The sequence below is a fragment of the Rhinatrema bivittatum genome, chromosome 13 (genome assembly GCF_901001135.1).
Source record: "Rhinatrema bivittatum chromosome 13, aRhiBiv1.1, whole genome shotgun sequence".
Classification (NCBI taxonomy): domain Eukaryota; kingdom Metazoa; phylum Chordata; class Amphibia; order Gymnophiona; family Rhinatrematidae; genus Rhinatrema; species Rhinatrema bivittatum.
The window spans coordinates 13,505,314-13,511,313 of NC_042627.1; positions in this window are offsets into that span (position 1 = coordinate 13,505,314).

A 6,000-nucleotide genomic window follows, 5' to 3' on the forward strand; every position below is an offset into this window, starting at 1 on the left:
GTGTGTACTTGGTGCAAAGGATGAGTTCAGTCTTGGGGGGCTAGAGTGGCAGATCTGGAGGAGCTAAGGGAGACAGACAGGCATGTAGAGGAAACCTTCAGGGACAGTTCCATCTCCACTCAGGCAGCCCCTGTGATGCCTTGTAGAATAAAAGTCACCTGGAAGGAGAGCATCATCTTACTCTCCTTCCAGGTATAGCAATCCTATAGCTAGAACCTTCGCTCAAAGTGATATAGTATCCTCTCTGTCAACAAGTGCTTGTGCCCCAGAGTGAAGGGTTAGGATGTTCTTTGTAGTTGGTGATTCAATCATTAGGAATTTAGATAGCTAGATAGCTGGGTGGCTGGTGGATGTGACGATCGTGAAGTAACTTCCCTGCTGATGCAAAATTGGTGGACCTCACGTATCACATAGATAGGATTTTAGATAGTACTGGGAAGGAGCATTTTTACTACCCTGAATAATTTTGTTTCATCTGCAAATTTGATCACCTTACTCGTTATACCTCTTTCCAGATTCTTTATAAATATATTAAAAAGCATCAGTTCAAGTACAGATCCCTGAGGCACTCTACTATTTACCTTTTTCCATTGCGAAAACTGACCATTTAATCCTACTCTCTGTTTCCTGTCTTTTAACCAGTTTGCAATCCACAAAAGGACATCGCCTCTTATCCCACGAAAACTAAAAAGTCAACAACAGAGCTAACTAGAGTGAAGACTTCCCTTCAAAAGCGGGATATAATTGGGCATTCCTACCAAATATGATAAAATCTATCTTTATTCCCACAACCCCTTCAGCATAAATCATTGAGATTTGGATAGCGTTTGTGTAGCTTATCAGGAGTAAGATACCACCTCAGGAGTACTTTATATCCATTCTCCATTAACATGGAAGATTCGAAGCATTTATAGTTTTTAGAAAGGATAAATTCCAATCTGCTTCAGTTAATGGTCCGTCCCCCCCAAGATCACCCCTTCCCTGACTTTATCATAACTAAGTTTCTTATATAGATCACAATTCAAAAATGCAAATATTTTAGAAATGCAGCCCTTAATTTTGTTAGCTGGCATGCATAGGGCCTCAAAGAAGGTTTTACCCCTCAAAAGGTCATCCGTGACCCATTTTTGAACTACAAAATACTTGACTTGAACATAGGAAATTTTGTCCCTACTAAAAACCTGAAACACCTTTCTCAAAGACGTGAAGGATCATAAGGATTGACTTACCCACACCTGCTCTAAACACGAGAATCCCAGCCTCTTCCAATGTTGCAAGAAGTTGGAGGTCAGACCTGGTAAAAAGTCCCTATTGTGAAAAAAGGAAGAGTGGTAAACGTAGTCTTGTTTCCCAACGATATGCTCTTTCCCCTGAAACCAAAGCTTAAAATTACTGACGTGGATGGCGTCAGTAGTACATGTCCCCCAAAACTCTTTGGTAACCAAACCATCGTACACACAGTGGCATGGATCCAACAAAATACTTTTCCATCATAACCCATTGTTTACCTTCTAAAGTCTTATGCCAATCAACAACAGCCCTTAATTGAGAAGCAGCAAAGCACCACTTGAGATTAGGAACCCTCAACTCCCTCCTCCCCCCAATTTAAGGCTGGCACATTACTGGTTTTGCCACATGATTTGGCCTACCTACGTTGCCAAATGTAAACAAAAATCCTTTTCTGCCAGGCTTTCAATATTACACATGGGATGTGAATAGGTAAGGTCTGAAAGAGACAACAGAACCTTGGGTTGGGCTGACACCGATAGTAACCCGGAGATCCTGGGAAAAAAAGGAGAAAGTTCTTAGTCGTGGTTGGGGGTCTGCATTGCAATCAAGAGGGCGGCATTTCTCTCCCCCCTCCCCTAAAAAATCAGACTAGAAATGAGATGAGAATGAGCAGTGCACAGCCCAGTGCATGCAGCCTATGCCTACAAGCGGTTCTCGCACCTCCTTTGGAGCTTATTGCTGCTGCTGGTGCTCTGTGTGTGTGTGTGTTGTTTGCATGCCGGGATGGTGCGTGGTGGGGAGAGGACTTTTGCTGTTGTTATTGAAATATAAATGAAATTGAATTACAAATAATAATATTTTCCTTCGTCAAGCAAGGCTGACAAACTGCTTTTGAGCATGTGGTGAAGGCTCGTCCTTTGCAGGGTGATAACAGGCTATAAACAAACTTGACACATTTATAATATCCTTTTTATGTTATAATTTCTTTTCCTTGCTTGCGGCAACCTCGGCAGCATTAAATGAATTCAGCATTGTTTAATTGTTTTGTTTTTTTTTGTATCATTCATGCAAGATGTCTTTCAGTATGCACTGTACAAATCATAATAATAATGATCATAATAATTATCCCTTTTTCCATATATGGCTGGCTCTATTATTGAATAATGTTCAGCCTTGTTACTATTCTCCTCTTTCCTAACATATCCTTGTTTATAAAGAAAGTATTGCAGAGTCCTCTGTGGAGGGGTTGAGAGAACAGGACAGAGCTTCCTCGGGAGCCTCTTCGAATGTAGTTTTTCAGTTTGCCCCAAGGTGTTGCCATAAGAGTAGTATAGCCCAGTAACCTCTGCAGAACTGTAGCACCTCAGTGGGAGATGCATCCTCAGATGACCAGAGAAGCAGGAAGCCAAGAGTCAGAGCCTACTGCTGGGTTACCGCCCTTAAGTGCATGTAGGGTTTAGAATGGGGCCAAGCCCTGGTGGTGGGCACTCATGCTGGGCCATGCACTCATGAGTCAGGACCTTTTTATGTGGACAGACAGAGGCTCAGGCTTGGAATTTGTAGATATCAAGAGCTGGAGCAGAGCTGGAACCAGGAACATACAGGCAGCAGGAGCTGAAGCAGAACTGGAACTGGATCAGGGTTGAAGGAATGGAACTGGAAAAGTCAGGCAAGTCACAGAGTTGGAAGTACACCAGAACTGGAGTCAGAATGCAGGCAACTCCCAAGGTTGGAACTAGGCCTGGAGCAAGAGTCAGAAAGCAGCAAAGCTGGAGCAGGAACTAGAGGCAAACTAGAACAGAGAAACTTGGCAACAAGGCTTCTGCATGCAGACAGCTCAATAGCAAGTGAACTGGTTAGCCATCACATTGCTGGGAACAATTCTCTTTTGACTGAATCTCAGCCAGTCCCCGATGTCTAGAGATTTGGCTTTGGACAGTGATGGACTAAAAATTGGCATTAGTATTTACAACACACCAGCCCAAATTCAGGCTGCAAACTCTTTACTACATTGCACACTGTAATGTCCAATAAGCCTTTTCTGTACACTCCCTGTTACTATAACATAAAAACCAATTCGGGTGTTACAGATTAGTTGTCTAACTGTAATGTACGATTCTTTATATACAGGAACTAACCAATCTTTCGGTTGTAACTAAATATAGTACCATTTTAATCTTATGTTTGTGACTGTTTTCTTTTTATATATTTTATTATATGCAATTAAAATCTTGCTGATAGGATTCAATCATTTTTATACAACAAGAAAGATACTCTCTTGGCAATGGTACTCTCCCCTTTACGGGGGATAATAAAAATTTTCACTTATCTTTTTTGTTGAGACTAATATCTCTCCATAAACTCCTCACTCATTATATCCTCCTTTAGTTGCCCATGCTCAACACTGATAGCGTTTCGATCAGATGCGCCTACTTCAGGGACTGGAGAGAGCTAAATATAAAGGCAATAATCGTTATATGAATGAATAGTATTCCCAGATTTCAGTTAGACTTACAAATTCTAAAAGAACTACTTTTAATCGGCGTTCTTCATTCATATGGCCCCCATTTTTGTGTAAATAGGCAGCATCCTGTTTCTTATGTCAATTTTTATATACAATGTTGGACCAGTCACGTTCTATACTCTGTTTGATGTTACATTTCTCTCTATAGTTCTCCTTCACAACCTACAAAAGTGGAAACCATACTGCTGAAACAGGCTTATCATGTCACTATGCGGGATTTTCAATTACATCCTACTTTCTATCTTCCAATTAGTATTGCATTTCCTCTATAGTCCCATTGCATCTATTTGAGATAACACTACTAGAGGTTAATATAGATGTGCCTTTTCATCAAAGTGGTTCTCAATTACATACAGCATTCCTTTCTTGTTAGTTTCCTACAGCCCTCTAGTAGAACAGTGTCCAATCAATATTTCTATTTAATTCACGGGGGATGATAGTGTTCCAATCATAGATGAATCTCTGTTCCAGCTGAAGCAATTTAGTGGCATAGTCACCTCCTCTCGGTGACCATTATGGTTGTACTAATCCTGCTACTCTCATTGCTTTTATTTTATGTGACGATGCTAGCCAATGTGCCACTACTGGTACCTCCATCCTTTCACAGCGGATGCAACTCAAATGTTCTTGAACTCATATTTTCAGTTTTTGAGGAGTCATTCTAATATATACTAGACCACATGGACACCATAATGTATAAATGATCCCTTTTGAACTGCAGGATAAGTGCTGCCTAATCCTAAACGGTTTTCGTCCAGGCAACCTCAATTCTTGTCCTTGAAAAATCATATTACATACATTGCAATGTCTACACACAAAATGACCTAGTAAGAAGTCCTCATCTTTGTTTTGATCATATGAAACAAAGGCAGAATGTACTACCAAATCTTCTTAGATTTGTTGCCCTTGTCATTGCAAATGTTGATGATTCTTGAAAAATTGAATGAACACTTAGAACTTGCCAGTGTTTTCTAATACTGGCTCTAAGGACCTGAGTATAAGGAGTAAAGAGTTGCACTCAAACCAGTCTTAGCTCACTGCTTTTGGGGGTTACCCCTAATAACAATTGCCTATTTGCCCACCTGGCTCTTTTTTAAGCTTTCTTGATGATGTTGCTTGGATACCATCGTCTCATATCTAGTTGTTTAAATTCTTCTATTGTAGAACACAACCAGCGAAGACATAGGAATTATCCTATTGAAAGATTGTTTTGAAGATGTCTCGGGTGGAAACTGGCATAATGCAATATTGTGTTTTCGATCTGTTTTCTTACAATAGATTGAAAAATCAAAACCCACAGGCATGAGGGAAATTAAAATAACCAAAAAGGAAATTTTGTCTTTGCTAAACTCGCAAGTGAACTTAAGTTAACATTACAAGTGCTTATCCATACATACATCTTCCACTTCTCCATACCAGAACAGAAGTATGTTGTCAATAAATCACTATCCACAATTGGATAGACAACTAATCTTTAACACCCTGTGTTGGTTTTTAAACTCTTTACTAAATGACATTTCACTCATGGGGGGAGAGTTTAATTTTTTTTTATTTTTTATATGCCAGATTATTTGTTTGTGGTTTTATTATTGTATCTGTTACTTAAAGGGTAATGTTGAAACAGTGTGCTTAGGGCTATAGTCTGTATGTAAAAGTACATGCAGGTTTGCGTCGAATTTTCAAAGCGGACTTACATGCATAAGTATGCTTTGAAAACTAGTGTGTAAGTGCAGTCACAGTGTAGAATATGTAAACACGGTTACACTTGCTTGTTAGATTTATGCGCACACTTTTAAAAATTGAAAGTACAAGTGTAAATGCTAGCCCGCCTCATCTCCGCTCCCCAGAACACCTCTTTCCAGTGTGCATTTGCATAAGAGTATGCACAGAATTGCGTCTGTACATACATTTACATGCAAAACCCCTGGGGCAATCTTCTAAAAGCCCATTTGTATGCATAAAAACCATGTTTTATGTTCAGAAATACATCTGAAAATCAAGCCCTTAATGTTTACTTTGTTCACCCATTTTGAGCGTGTTATTTGGAAAGTGGTTTACAAGCTGAAATAAATGGATTAATAGAAAAACACGTGAAAGACAGCCCCCTCATACGCATATTCAGCAACTTTAAACTGGTGATCAAAACCAATGCTATGCTTTCCCGAGATGAAGCAAATACGAATAACGTCTTAGGCGGTTAGTTTTAAACAGGCGTGCGGGCACACATGTGCGCGCGTTCCTCGGCC